This window comes from Mobula birostris, chromosome 5 (assembly GCF_030028105.1).
Source record: "Mobula birostris isolate sMobBir1 chromosome 5, sMobBir1.hap1, whole genome shotgun sequence".
NCBI classification, from domain to species: Eukaryota; Metazoa; Chordata; class Chondrichthyes; order Myliobatiformes; family Myliobatidae; genus Mobula; species Mobula birostris.
In genome coordinates, this window is record NC_092374.1 from 30,545,788 (window position 1) to 30,561,897 (window position 16,110).

The 16,110-nt window shown below is 41.8% G+C and overlaps 1 protein-coding gene across 12 annotated transcripts in view; it reads left to right on the forward strand.

The window, feature by feature from the left end:
• The first annotated feature begins 979 nt into the window (after positions 1-979).
• The window catches only part of LOC140197595 (neurolysin, mitochondrial-like), a 56,251-nt gene continuing 41,120 nt past the window's right edge, over positions 980-16,110 (forward strand). For 2 of the 12 annotated variants that reach the window (XM_072257779.1, XM_072257781.1), the window contains exons 1-3: positions 987-1,641; positions 15,538-15,696; positions 15,941-15,961. The gene's annotated coding sequence lies outside the window, so the exon portion shown is untranslated. Of the gene's footprint in view, positions 1,642-3,163; positions 3,252-6,642; positions 6,662-14,192; positions 14,306-15,537; positions 15,697-15,940; positions 15,962-16,110 lie in introns of those variants that run through there. The other 10 variants (XM_072257778.1, XM_072257780.1, XM_072257775.1 and 7 more) reach the window with 9 other exon arrangements.

Consider the following 16,110-nt stretch of genomic DNA (forward strand, 5'->3'; position numbering starts at 1 on the left):
GAGACATTGACCAAGATGGCATGCAACTTGGACAGCATCCTCTTTTCAGACACCACAGTGAGAGAGTCCAGTTCCATCCCCACAACATCACTGGCCTTACGAATGAGTTTGTTGATTCTGCTGGTGTCTGCTACGCTCAGCCTGCTGCCCCAGCACACAACAGCAAACATGATAGCACTGGCCACCACAGACTCATAGAACATCCTCAGCATCGTCCGGGAGATGTTATAAGACTTCAGTCTCCTCAGGAAATAGAGACGGTTCTGACTCTTCTTGTAGACTTTGAGAAGTCGAAAAAAAGTTGAAAACTGGGAAAGTGATGGAAACTAAAATAAGGAAAGTGTATGTGAAGTTTTGTGTCAGAGCATTTGGAGTTTTGCATTTGTTTAGATGAGGCTGTTCAGCACTTAAGGGTGCATTTTTGCTGAGCGGAGATTTGTTTTCAATTAGGAAGGGGGAAGTCAGAGGTCATCATTGAAGTTTAGCACACTGTGGGTGGCATGGCGACCCAGCAGTGAGTGTCACTCTCTCAAGGCTTCCGAAGTAAATCTTGACCTGACCTCTGGTGCTGTCTTGATTGACATTGTTCTGCAGTGGAGGCTCCACTTTCCTACCACATTCGAGAAGCACACTAGTAGCTAATTGGCATGTGTACATTATTGAGCAAAGGTAGGTGACAAAAGGATAGCTGACTGGCATGTAAAGGAAAACACATTCAAGACAACAGAGAAATAAGAGGAAAACATGATTGTCAGGATTGTCCCGCTGTGAGCCAGCATGGATGGACGGAGCGTCCTTATTGTTAGTAGCCTAGCATGCTAACATCATGATTAGCGTGAAGAATAGTGACGTGAGTTGGCATTTTTTAAATTAAGAGGTCAAATCTTGAGCAATGTCTGGATATATGCAGCCTGGCTTTTGAAGAGGGTTTAAAACCAAGTGGGATTGTAGCAATGGGCGGAGGAATGGGGTTTATAAAGCAAATGAGTAAATACTAATACTTAATAAGAGCACGGGAGACCCTTGCCGAAGTTGCAATTGAAGGTGCAGAATGAATAATGCGGTTGAGATGGGATGACACTTCGGCTGTCTATCTTGCATCCACAGACAGTCCAGTGAATCCTACCTCGAAGCACCATTTCGAGCCTCCCACCACGCTTAGTGATCGATATTCGTGTCTCCCCCTGCTGCGCTAAGCAGGGTCTTCACTAATGAACCATCAGAGACAAACAGATGCTGGAGGAGGTCAGCAGGTCATCTAGCTATCGTGGGGTGGAAATAAATGGACAGTCGATGGTGTGGGCCGCGTCGGCAGTCAGTTTCCCTCTGACGATGCTGTCCGCCCCGCTGGGTTCCTCCAGCCTCTTGTTCTGTTTGTTGCTCCAGATTCCAGCATCTGCGGTCTTATGTGGCCTGATTACGCGGCTTTAATGTTTCACCCCGAGGGCAGAAAACATCTCAGCCTGCACGGTGAGCGAAGGGGAACAAAAGCCTGCGCGGAATCCTTTTGCTCGGCAGGTGGCTCTCTCTGCCCGAGGCCGACGCTGACGCTGATGCCGCGCTGTGCTGTTTGTCTGGCTGCACCTCCCTGCCTACTCGCGATAGTACGAGTTCACCACGTCCCGGCCGCCTTCAAACCGAGTGAGTAAAGTTCAGCTGTTCGGATATTCATGTTGTGCCGTAGTATTTATTTCATTGGCGTACTGTCAGTGGGGGTAATCTGCATTATGTGAGTGTTTAATGACTCAAGAATGAAAAAAACTTTTTTTTCAGCCCTGCCCAATGGTCTCAGCCCCTTACGCCGACTGTACTTTTTTTTCGTATGTCGACTGTACTTTTTAACTTTACGCTCATCTTTTCATCTTTTTTCTCCGGACTTGGCCCGAAACGCCGACTGTATTCTTTCCCCGAACTCCAGTTACTCCAGTTCTTCCAGCATTTTGTGTGTGTTGCTTGGATTTCGGGCATTTGCAGGTTGTCTCTTGTTTCTGAAAGGAGTGAGGTCTTTAAATACGAGTTAAGGTGGAATGCTTCTCGTTAGGAAGGCAGCCAGAGTTAAGGAGGGAGTAGTTGTCACTGGCATAATTTAAAACAATGGTCGCCCCAAGCAGCCCTTGTCAAATTGAAGTCATCGTTTTTTTTCTGGATTCTCATTCTCATTCTATTGACTGAAATCAGACAAAGTCTGAAGGAAGATAGCTGTGGCTGGAAAAGGCCCCAAAACATCACTACCGGAGATCCATGGGGCAATTTGCCATCTGCTTTTATTTAGTTAATGACGCTCCCTCCAGGAAAGAATTCAATTCCATTCATAGCTTTTTAGTGAATAAGGTGGTGGAACATTCCCATATGTAACGTGGGCGTATAAATGTCAAGTTGTGGCTGCCACTTACAGTATGAAAGAGTTAACCTATCTTTGTGTGGCAATGAAATGAAGAGAAAATCCAGGAGGCACTTAGCAGATCGAACTATATCTCAGGAAAAAAGAAACAAAGTTAAACTTTCAGGTCAGATACTGTCACTGAAATCACTCTGCATTCAACATCATGGGGTCACCACTGACTAAAAAGTGAAATGGGGCAGCCACATAAACATGGGTATGAGCAGTTTAGAAACCCTGTGGCCAGTGACTCATCACCACCCCACCCCCACCCCCATGTCATCTACAAGGCTTAAGCAAGGAAGGAGTATGATGGAAAACACTCTACTCAATGTATGAATATAGTTTCAACCACAAACAGCACAATCTGAGATGAAGCAGCCAGCTTGGCTGGCACCCAATCCACCCGTTCCAGCCACCGGCCCCTGTAGTGTGCTATTAGTGAATCATTCTGCATCAGCATGCTGGGGCCATCGGTGACTAGAAGCCTAACTGCAGCAGCCACAGAAAGATAGCTGCAAGAGCAGACCCAAGAATCTGTATTTTGTGCATGTACCCTGCCCTGCTTCCCTTCCAAACTATTCCAGTGTTGTCAAGAATGTGATGGAAAACTATACATGGTTGGCCAAATGCAGCCACAACCACAAAAGAGCTCAACATAATCCAAGACAAGGCAGCCAGCTTGGCTAGCATCCATCAACCATTCCAGTTTATTGGTGCCTATCATGGGCATATACCTTGGCAACTTGCAACACTTCTTCCAACAGCAGTTTCTGAACCCACAATCTCTACTACCCAGAAGGACAAATGTGAACCCCCATCAGCAGACTGGAGTCTCATAGTATCCTGGCTTGGAGATATAGTGCTAAATGTAAAAATCCTAGAACTCTGCATTTATTTGAACACTAATTAAACTCTGAGAATGCTTTGCATCTTCATAAATGACTGGAATGGAACATTCCTAAGAAGCAATGTACTCTTCGTTTGCTCATTAACTCTGCTGAAGGCCTCTTTCAATTAAATGTTTGCTCCTGAACTCTGTATTTTCAGAGAACTTGCTTCTATGTCCTTTAATCAACAGCAGTTACTACTTTCTTGGAAGATTTTCTTTGACAATGTTCTGAGGAATTGAAACAGTTTGTTTTTTATTTCACAGTTTCCAAACTAATTTTGTGTAAAAGAGAATAGTGGATTCTGGTTAATTGGGACATCAGGATCAGTACATTTTGGCCCAATTAAGCGACTGCCCCAGTTAGCTGGTTTCATGGAAATAGTTATAAAGATATAAAAAGACAAACTACCATTTAATTGAGTAACAAATTACACATTTAAATGAAATGCAGAACAAATTAGAACACCACCAATACTGCTGGTAGTTATCCGTCAGATCTGACATTGGCAAGAAACCCGCGCAGGAGAGTTTTTAAAGTGGAAAACCCATTGCACTGGGGCAGTTCCATTTTCTCGACCTCAGAAGTCCGGGTCTAGTGGGATGAGTAGATGTCACAATTGGGGTCTTCCCTAGTTGCAGTGGATGACAGCTACTTCCTCTGTGCTTCATCATGCCCTTCGCTCTCTGCGCAGCTTTACAGAACTGCCTTCGTGGCTTTGGATCTCACTACAGATCTCATCTGCTCAGTCTGCCAGAGCTGATCTTGCATGCCTGTCCTTATCTCACCAGAGTGTGAGGCTGCCCTCACCTGCTTTAGCCCACCTCAATGTGGTGTAACAGCATGTGGCTGCTGTCTCATGCAAACAGTTACTTGGAGCCAAAGTTGAGAACTGAGTGTCCTGTGGGGACCAAAGCTAACATTCAAGATGATTGTTGATATCTTCAAATTCTTCATGTTTACCAACTTGATGAAATAATGAAATTGTTTCATTTTTACCAGCCTTTTCTCGCATTTCCAAGTTGGAATTCTTAAAACTGCAGTGAGAAAAACAGTTTTGAATTGTTGTACTACTTATTTCTCACCAACTATAGTGACAAAAATCAGTGATTTTTGAACAGCAATACACAAAACTGGAACTATATAAAACTGATGTGAGTTAGAAAATGTTCAGCAACAGTCTCCTGCCCAATTAACGGCATATTGTCCCAAATAACTGAAGGGAGTGCTGGCTATTTTCTCAATTTGTTTTTGTTCTTTAAGAGTTGTCCCAAATAAGTGGCTGCCCCAATTAACCAGAATCCACTGTATGGTTTCATGTGCGTACATTAAATTTGTAATGATGAAAGGTTTAGGTTTGGCAATGCTGTTGCTTTTCATCTAACAAAGTTCTCTCAGAACACTCCAGGTTCGTTTCTGTAGCTAAAAATATGGGATAAGTTCCAAAAAAATTCTCAGCCCAGAACATCGACTTTTTATTTCCCTCCACAGAGTTCCTCGAGCATTTTGTGTGTGTTGCTCTGTTAAAGTTTGTGATTTGTGCAAGTTTTTCCTAACCCTTTTAAAATTGAAACCTGAGATTCATGAGAAAATAGGAAAATGAATAGACTACCTGGCCTCTGAAGCCTGGTCCACCACTCAGTATATTCATGGTTGATCAATGCTGACCTTGACTCTTCTGTGCCAATTCGCCATGGCCCTCAGTTCCTCAATTTTTCAAGTTTTTACTGATTTCCACCTTAAGTATATATAATGATTTAGCCTGGATGAAAAATTCCAGCTATTCACTTTTTTCTGAGAGAAAGAATTTCTCTGCACCTTGGTTTTAAATGACTAGTATTCCCTCGGTCCTTGAAGGAGACTAGTGTTGAAATTGCAGGGGGTTATATTTAAAATGTCGGTATCTATGGGTGAGGTGCCGGGGGACTGGAGGATAGCTCATGTTGTTCCGTTGTTTAAAAAAGGCTCTAAAGGTAATCCGGGAAATTATAGACCAGTAAGTTTGACATCGGTAGTAGGTAAAGTATTGGAAGGAGTACTAAGAGATAGGATCTACAAGTCTTTGGATAGACAGGGACTTATTATGGAGAGTCAACATGGCTTTGTGCATGGTAGGTCATGTTTAACAAATCTGAAGAAGCCAGAGAGTGGTAGTGTAGGATTGCTTCTCTGAGTGGAGGCCTGTGACTAGTGGTGTGCCACAGGGATCAGTGCTGGGTCCATTGTTATTTGACATCTATATCAATGATCTGGATGATAACGTGGTAAATTGGATCAGCAAATTTGCTGATGATACAAAGATTGGAGGTGTAGTGGACAGTAAGGAAGGTTTTCAAAGCTTGCAGAGGGATTTGGACCAGCTGGAAAAATGGGCGAAAAATGGCAGATGGAGTTTAATACAGACAAGTGTGAGGTATTGCACTTTGGAAAGACAAACCAAGGTAGAACATACAGGGTAAATGGTAGGGCGCTGAGGAGTTCAGTAGAACAGAGGGATCTGGGAATGCAGATACAAAATTCCCTAAATGTGGCATCGCAGGTAGATAGGGTCGTAAAGACTGCTTTTGGTATATTGGCCTTTATAAATCAAAATATTGAGTACAAGAGTTGGAGTGTTATGGTGAGGCTATATAAGACATTGGTAAGGCCGAAGTTGGAGTATTGTGTGCAGTTTTGGTCACCAAATTACAGGAAAGATATTAATAAGGTTGAACGAGTGCAGAGAAGGTTTACAAGGATGTTGCCGGGACTTGAGAAACTTGAGTTACAGAGAAAGGTTGAATAGGTTAGGACTTTATTCCCTGGAGCGTAGAAGAATGAGGGGAGATTTGATAGAGGTATATAAAATTATGATGGGTATAGATAGTGAATGCAAGCTGGCTTTTTCCACTGAGGCTAGGGGAGAAAAACACCAGAGAACATAGGTTAAGGGTGAAGGGGGAGAAGTTTAAATGGAACATTAGGGTGGGGGTGTGGAATGAGCTGCCAGATGAAGTGGTAAATGCGGGCTCACTTTTAACATTTAAGAAAAATTTGGACAGATACATGGAGGGATATGGACCAGGTGCAGGTCAGTGGGACTAGGCAGAAAAATGGTTTGACACAGCCAAGAAGGGCCAAAGGGCCTGTTTCTGTGCTGTAATATTCTATGGTTCTAGTCCCTGAGTTTGTAAATTTGCCCCCATGTTGAGATGTTTCCACATCAGAGAAGTTCAACATCTATTCTGATAAATCCCATTAGGATGTTCCATGTTTGAATAAGGTCACCCACATTCTTCTGAACTCCAGGACTACAGGCCTAAAATGTTTGGCTTGCCTTGATAGGACAGCCCTCTCATCCCAAGAATTAACCTGGTGAATGTCCTTTGGGCTGCCTCTGGTGCTATTACAGGTATGGAAAAGTTTGTGAACCCTGTAAAATTTTCTCTATTTCTGCATAAATAGGTTTCAATAGGTACATTTAATGTATACAATATACATCCTGAAATTCTTTTTCTTTGCAAATGTCCACAAAAACAGAGGAGTGCCCCAAGGAATGAATGACAGTTAAATGTTAGGACTCTAAAGCCCCCCCCACAACTTCCCCCCTCCCACGCATAAGCAGCAGCAAAGCAAAGACTTCCCCTTCCCCCACCAGCAAAAAAGCAACAGCACCCCCCCCCACCGAGCACTCAAGCATGCAGCAAAGCATCAATAAAGACGCAGACTTGCAGTACCTCAAAGACTACTTATTCACCCAGGAAATTCGACATACCACAGGCTCTCTCTTCCTCCCTAATAAGAGGAAAAAGGAGTGTCCCTGTTTCACAGCGAGAGGGGAGACATAACAAAACAACTCGCCGATTTATGGTGTTAAAAGTCTGTTGCGTCACTTTTTCTGAGCTCTGTGCCCAAAGACCTCTGGTCTCTGGGTATACAGCCAGCAGCCTGCTCACTGCTTTCGATCTTCCATGTACTCCCACAACGCACCAATTTTATGTGGCGGCACCGACCTCGAATCCGCTTGCCTCCAGAGCCACAAAAATCCAGCACCCTGAAAGCGCACCAGTTTTCCAGGCCACGTCCTTGGCGGCTGGTCATGAGGCCCTGAGAGCGAGTCCCATTCCTGCAAAGAACTGAAGTCAGTGTGTAGCTCGAAGTCAGGGTCTTCAAAAGAACCTTGAAAAGGAAAAACAGAGAATTTGGAGATAGAAATAGAGCTGTTTCTGAAGATACAAGCAAAGGAGTCGCCGTTAGGCGCCATCATCCTGAGCATCACCCTCTGTCATACGAATGTGATCATATTTTAACATAAGTCCTAAAACTAGATAAAGAGAACCCAATTAAGTAGCGCAAAACACATTCTGCCTATTCATTTTTTTTTGAGAAAAATGATCCAATATTTCATGTATTTGTTTGAAAACGTATGTGAACCTCAGGGGTAACGCTTTCTACAAAAGCTATTTGGAGTCAGGGTTTGCAATCAGTGAGATGAGATGGGAGGTGTGAATTGTAGAGGTGCCCTGACCTATATATTAAAAAAAAAAGCACAGTCAGGTTTACTGATGGAGCTTGCGCTTCTTAGGAAAGATCTGTTTATGTGCACGATGCCTCAATCAAAACAACTTTCAGAGGACCTTTATAAAAAAAAAAAGAGATTTGTAGAGATTCCTGAAGCTGGAAAAGGCTATAAAAGCAAGACCTGAGTGTTCATCAGTCCACAGTAAGTGAAAGTCTACAAATGGAGGAAACTCTGTATTGTTGCCACTGACATTTGTAGTGAAGCTTGATTTGTGGCAGCAGTACAGTGCAATACATAAAAAAACCTATAAATTACAATAAGAAATGTGTGGTTGTGTAATGTCAGTAATATTGTAAATATATTGTTTGGTTAGGTATTCTTTGTTGCTTACATAATGCACTGCAAGTTGCATGTAAAAGTACGTAAATGGCATACGTCATCATGTCATACGTGATACATGCATGCCTTGCTTAAAGGAAAAAAACAAAGTTAGATTCGCATTCCCAGTCCCATGTCACATTCTTTTAATTAGTTTTATGTTTGGAGTTACAAAACATAATAAATATAGACTAGAAGAATAGTAAATCGTGTGTAAAGAGAGAACAAAAATAGTGATGTAGTGTTCCTTATTTCATGTTCAGAAGTCTAATGCTGGAGGGGAAGAAGCAGTTTCTGAAGCGATGGGTGTGTGTCTTCAGGCTTCTGTCTCTTTGTTTCCCGTTGTTAATTTCCAGTTTGGTTTTCTCTAGAGGTTCCACCCATATGCTAGCTGCCTTCTTCCAATTTATACATGCTTAGAAACTCTGACCATTTATTTTGATACTACATTTTCTCAAAATCTATTTTCTTCTTTATTTGTAAGGCTTTCAATGTTGGATCCTCCTAATCCTCTGATCGACAAATCATTATCCTTCAGCTACTTTGTTAGTCATATATTATACTTTTTCGTAGAATCTCTCTTTCTAATTGAGATAAATTCCTGTTGAGTGTCTTGGGTCAACCATTTTGAATATCTCCCTGTTCGTGTACTGACCTGTCTTTTAGATTATTCCCTGGCGCATCTTGGAAACTCTGCCTTCATTGTATTATAATTGCCCTAATTTGAGTTGAAGACTGTGGTTTTGGTCCTGTGGCATTCATTCTCAATCTGCATCTGGAACTCTTTCATTTTGAGGTCACTACCTTCTTGGAAGATCCTTAAACCATAAGACTAATTAATCTCACCTCTAAGTGCATGACCAAATCTAAAATAATCTGTCCCTGGGCCAGTTGGATAACATCATGCTCTAAGAAGCAAACCCTGACACACTCCAAAAAATCTTTTATGATAACCTTGCTATTTTTGTTCATCAAATCAATTATATAATTTAAGAGCAACACCACAAAATGCTGGAGGAACTCAGCAGGTCAGGCATCTGTGCAAGGGAATAAGCAGTCAAAGTTTCAGGACAAAACCTTTCATCAGGGCAGGAAAGAAAGGAAGAGGAAGCCAGAATAAGAAGTTGGAGGAAAGGGAAGGAAGCCGGCAGGTGACAGGTGAAGCCAGGTGAGGGGAAAAGTGGATAGGAGGGGGAAGGGGATGAAGTGAGAAGCTGAGAGGTGACAGGTGGAAGAGGTAAAGGGTTAAAGAAGGAGGAATCTAATAGGGGGTAACAGTGGACCATGGGAGAAGGGGAAGGAGGAAGGGCGTCAGAGGGAGATGATGAGCAGGTGAGATTATAGAATATAGATTAAGATATCTCTTAATATTTGCAGTTCCCTTCAAACCTACCCCGGCTCAGTGTTTCCCAAACTTTTTTAGCCCAGTGCCCCCCCTAAAGCATCCTTATACTTGCCAACACCCCTCTTAGGCACAATGTATTTTCCAGTGACCCCATAGTGTAAAAACATATTTGCCATATGCTAACATAAGAAAAATGGTTCTCCTTTAAATTTTTATTTGTTTTTAAACCTAGCTTACACAGTAGCTGTGTGCTGTATAACAGCTTTGATATCAATGTGATCCTTGAGCTTGATGGTTTTAGAAAGAGTTGAAATATCCAGTTCAAGTTGTGACAGCAAAAGCCTTAAGTCCAAACGTGTAACAATGTCCAAGCAGTTTCTATTTTTTTGAGTATGTTGTTCAGAGCACTGAAGCCTCTTTCAACCAGGTAGTAGGATGGAAATGCAATGAAGAGCAGTTTGGCTCTTCCTCAAAGACCAGAAAACTTCATATGACAGTGTAGCCACATACCACAAAAGCCGACATTCTTGAAAACCATTTTTGCTTCTTCATCATTCTGAATTTTGATAATCCTTTCTTGCAAGCTCTCTTCCTTCCACCTTGTGAAAAAAAATGGGTTAATTGCCCAGTCCGGAATTTCTAGATCGCTCAAATCCTTGAATCAATTCTAAAAATCCTTCTTCAGTGACTGCAGGTGAAAGCAGTACTCTTGCAAATCACTGTCTACGAAAGAGAGTGCCATACTTCCCATGCAGGAAAACTGAGGACATTTTGCTCCCAGTGTTTTTCTTACTTATTTCCAATTTTCTGATAAAAGTGGATTTGCACTTTCTGTTTGGATTAAATTCAAATTATCACCCTACAGTTTCATATGTAGAATGTTCATTTTGTCAAACAGATTGGCTAGGTATGCCCCATCTATACTTAGAAGTTCAATTTCGTTTCACAAGCTTTTGTCGATTTTGAACAAAAATTCAAGCACAGTGTCAAAAAGATCAAAGAAATGTTTAAGCAGCAGCCTTTTGAGAGCCAACACATAAATGTGAAGAAGCAACCCTTTAAACTCTTCATCATTATCTTGGCAAAACTGGCAAAATACAGACCATAAGATATAGGAGCAGAAGTAGGCCATTTGGCCCATCAAGTCTGCTGCTCCATTCAATCATGAGCTGATCCAATTCTTCCAGTCATCCCCTCTCCCCTGTCTTCTCCCCATACCCTTTGATGCCTGGCTAATCGAGAATCTATCTATCTCTGCCTTAAATACACTCAATGACTTAGCCTTCAAAGCCACTTGTGGCAACAAATTCCACAGATTTACCACTCTCTGACTAAAGTAATTTCTCTGCATCTCTGTTCTAAATGGCTGTCCTTCAATCCTGAAGTCATGCCCTTTTGTCCTAGGATCCCCTACCATGGGAAATAACTTTGCCATACCTAATCCGTTCAGGTCTTTTAACATTCAGAATGTTTCTATGAGATCCCCCCCCCCCCCCATTCTCCTGAATCCAGGGGCTACAGCCCAAGAGCTGCCAGACGTTCTTCATACGGTAACCCTTTCATTCCTGGAATCATTCTCATGAATCTTCTCTGAATCCTCTCCAATGTCAGTATATCCTTTCTAAAATAAGGAGCCCAAAACTGCACACAGTACTCCAAGTGTGGTCTCACGAGTGCCTTATATCACACCCCTGCTCTTTTTTTCTATAACTCTAGAAATGAATGCTAACGTTGTATTCGTCTTCTTCACCACCAACTCAATCTGGAGGTTAACCTTTAGGGTATCCTGCACAAGGACTCCCAATTCCCTTTGCATCTCTGCATTTTGAATTCTTTCCCCAAATAAATAATAGTCTGCCCGTTTATTTCTTCCAGCAAAGTGCATGACCATACACTTTCCAACATTATTTCATTTGCCACTTCTTTGCCTGTTCTCCTAAACTATCTAATCTCTCTGCAGGCTCTCTGTTTCCTCAATACTACCCGCTCCTCCACCTATCTTCGTATCATCGGCAAATTTAGCCACAAATGCATTAATCCCATAGTCCAAATCATTGACATACAGCATAAAAAGCAGCGGTCCCAACACCGACCCCTGTGGAACTCCACTGGTAACCAGCAGCCAGCCAGGATAGGATCCCTTTATTCCCACTCCCTGTTTTCTGCCAATCAGCCAATGCTCTACCCACACTAGTAACTTCCCTGTAGTTCCATGGGCTCTTATCTTGCTAAGCAGCCTCATGTACAGCACCTTGTTAAAGACCTTCTGAAAATCCAAGTACATCACATCTACTGCATCTCTTTTCTCTACCCTGCTTGTAATTTCCTCAAAAAATTACAGAAGGTTTGTCAGGCAGCATTTTCCTTACAGGAAATCATGCTGGCTTTGGCCTATCTTGTCATGTGCCTCCAGGTACTCCGTAACCTCATCCCTAACAATCGATTCCAACAACTTCCCAACCACTGATGTCAGGCTAACAGGTCTATAGTCTGCTGCCTCCCACCCTTTTTAAATAGTGGAGTAATGTTTGCAATTTTCCAGTCATCCTGTACAATGCCAGAATCTATCGATTCTTGAAAGATCATGTTTAATGCCTCTGTAATCTCTCCAGCTACTTCCTTCAGAACCCGAGGGTGTATTCTATCAGGTCCAGGAGATTTATCCACACTCAGACCATTAAGATTCGAGCACCTTCTCAGTCATAATTTTCACTCCACATACTTCACTTCCCTAATCATCTTGAATGACCAGAATACTGCAGATATTTTCCACTGTGAAGACTGATGCAAAATACGCCTTCAGTTCCTCTGCCATCTCTGCATCTCTCATTACAATATCTCCAGTGTCATTTTTTATTGGTCCTATATCTACCCTTAACTCTCTTTTACCCTTTATATACTTAAGAAAGCTTTTAGTATCTTCTTTGATATTAGTCGCCAGCTTCCTTTCATAATTCATCTTTTCCTTTGGAATGACCTTCTTAGTTTCCTTCTGCAAGTTTTTAAAAGCTTCCCAATCCTCTATCTTCCCACTAGCTTTAGCTTCCTTGTATGCCCTCCCTTTTGCTTTTACTTTGACGTCACTTGTCAGCAACGGTCGTGTTCTTCCATTTGAAAATTTATTCTTATTTGGAATATATCTGTCTTGCACTTCCCTCATTTTTCGCAGAAACTCCAGCCATTGCTGCTCTGCTGTCCTTCCCATTAGTGTCCCATTCCAGTCAATTTTGGCCAGTTCCCCTCTCATGCTGTTGTAATTTCTTTTATTCCACTGAAATACCAACACATTGGATTTTAGTTTCTGCTTCTCAAGTTTCAAAGTGAACTCGATCATATTGTGATCGCTGTTCCCTGAGGGTTCCTTAACCTTAAGCTCTTTTATCACCTCCGGATCATTGCACAACACCCAATCCAGCACAGATGATCCCCTAGTGGGCTCAACAACAAGCTGTTCTAAAAACCCATCCCTTAGACATTCTACAAATTCTCTCTTGAGGTCCAGTACTGGCCCGGTTTTCCCAATCCACCTTCGTGTTAAAATCCCCAATGATTATCATGACATTGCCTTCTGACATGCCTTTTCTATCTAGTGCTGTAATTTGTAATCCACATCCCGGCTGCTGTTTGGAGGCCTGTATACAACTGCCATTAGGGTCCTTTTACCCTTGTCATTTCTTAACTCAACTCTACACCTTCCGATCCTATGTCATCCCTGTCTAATGATTTATTATTATTTCTTATACACAGGGCCACACCACCCCCTCTGCCTACTAACCTATCTTTCCAATACACCATTTATCCTTAGATATTCAACTCCCAATGGCAGCCATCCTTTAGCCAAGTTTCAGAGATTGCCACGACGTCATACTTGTCAATCTGTAGCTGAATTTCAAAATCGTCCACTTTATTTCTTATGCTGAGTGCATTCAAATATAACACCTTCAGTTCAGTATTTGTTGCTTTCTATTTTAACTGCACCACACCTCTATTATGCTATTTAATGGATGAGCTTTAATTTTGTTGAAAGCAGATATTATAATATTCATGCTTGAACAGGTCGCTGGCTGAAGTTTTTGGCTGCAAGATGTCAATGATGAATTACACAATAGATTGCAAACAGACTTGGAATTTCTTTTTTCATAAATGCCACTAAAGCAGCATGGTGATCTTTTATATATGAGGCTCCATCTGTTGTACAAGAAATCGTGTTCCTAATGGGAATATTGTTGTCCTCAATATACATTTTGAGCTCTTCAGAGATTAATTCTCCATTGATATTGTTTTTAATTTTTTACAAAAGAGAATCTCTTCATAATTTTTTCCATTTTCGATAAACCGTACATATGCCATTAGCAATGCCTCATTGTCTCACTCAGTTGACTCATCCAGTTGTATCCCAAATTCTGATTTTTGTAGCTTTGTACATAGTTATTACTCAGAGGAATTGATTTTAAAATATTGGTATCCATTTTGGGAACAGTGGTGAGGACTTCTGGTGCAGCAGGCATTATTAAACTTTTACCAATTGTATGAGATTTTCCACACTTTGCTATCATTTTGAAAATGTTATAAGAAGCTATGAGACCACTATCAAGGTCATTTTCAAGTTTTTTTTGGCAAATGACTTGAGTGTGCAACATTTTTTAAATGCTTCTTTCATCTTCTGGAACTGAGTAATACCATAAATAACCTTTTCAGGATGTCTTTTCTGCAACGTTGATGGTTTCATGCTTCATTAGACAGTACAGTATTACAAATAAGACAAACGAGGTGTTGCTGATCTGACAGGAACGGAATAAAACCATACTCAGGTATGTAACATTGTTTTGATGCACTTTCTGTAGTTTCTGCAGGATTAGAATTCAAGGCTTCACTGCCTTCAGGCTCATCAAGATCGCGCCGTGCAAATTTATCCATCATTACGGGGCTAAATTAAAATTAAAAATTACCACAAACTGGGAATGCCTGTCGGATGTTGACAACAGCAGCGAGTTGACACGGATGGAAATGATGGTACCAGCATAGAAAGGAACCCCAACTTGAAGATGAAGACAATCACAACGGCGAAAATTTTGTTGACATTCGGAGTAGTCCTAAAAGTGTTTGTTCCCCGAAAAGTACTACCCTTATGGCTACTGCATTTCTCTTTTCTTCCCCCACTTGAATGGCTTCCTGTGCCTTGTTGCCATAGATAGTTTGCACATCCTCCTTGCAGTTCCCATTCTTGTCCACTCTGGGAGCATATCGGACAAGGTAGAGGCTGAGGCTGCTCAAACTATCTTTCTTCTAGTCACCACATCCTATCGCTGATCGTTCACTAATTTAGAGATACAGTACTGTGCAAAAGCCTTAGGCACATATATATATTTAGGGTGCCGCAGGAGGGGTGTGGGACAAGTGGCAGAGAAAGAGTGCTGGGGTGGGGAAGGGGTGTGGTGGGTGAAGACACACCTGGCCCTGAGACACCTGGCAGGGTCATTTGATCCCAAACAGTTGGTTTATTGATCATTACAGGATCTCTCTCTGGTGCTTCCTGTTCCCTCCCCTCTTCCTTCCCCTTTTTCACCATGATTCCCCTCTCAGTGCTCCCTTTCCACTCTCAGTCCACAATAACACACCAAATCAGAATCAGGTTTTTCGTCACTCACATGTCATGAAATGTGTTTTTTGTTTGCAGCAGTATAGTGCAATACAAAAAATTACAGTACTGTGCAAAAGTCTTAGACACTCTAGCTATATATAGTTAGGTTTGTAGTTAAACTAAGGGGTATGACAGCCTCTTGGATTCTGATGTCCAGCCAAGCCTCCCCCATCTCTAATGTTACAGTTTTTGAAAATCAGCTGCCAGATCATCAATGCTGAGTCAAAGTTCATTGTGCAGCCAATACCTGCTGCAGATACTGTCGCTGTTTGTCACAGGGAGATCCATTAATTTCCATGTATTGCTGCTGCAACTTGTGTGTCCAAGTTTAAATCTCTTAACCAATCAGAACTGACAGAGAGAAAATAAAACACAAATCTGTTTACTTTCCTGTGACTTTAGGCACTGGCACTCACAGCCAGGAAGATACAGGGAGCAAGAAACAATCTGCTGGAGGAGCTCTGCCGTATCTGGAAGGAAGGAAGAGAATTGCCGACATTTCAAGTCGAATCTGCGTCAGGACTGTGAGCACTTCTCCTTTAGGTTGAACTTTCGGTGCAGGTTAGTGTATCTTTTAACTCTAAAGATCTCTACAACTCGTGTTCTCAATATTCTTTATTACAGTATTATTTGCACAGTTTGCCTTCTTTTGCTCATTGATTGTTGATCTTTGTGTGTCGATTTTCATTGATTCTATTGTGTTTCTTTGTATCTACTGTGAATGCCCGCAAAAAAATGAGTCTGTAGGTAGTATATGGTGACTTATATGTACCTGTAGTTTTTGTTCTCTTATCTTATTTTTCAGTCTCTTCGTTCAGGAGCCGAGGTAATCCTAATTGATCTCTGCAGCCACGATATTGCAGTCTGAAGTTGGTTTGTTCGTTATGTCCCCATCGAAATGACACAGATTCCCATGACCATGATTGCTCTTGGCAAATTTTTCTACAGGGATGGTTTGCCATTGCCTTTTCTGAG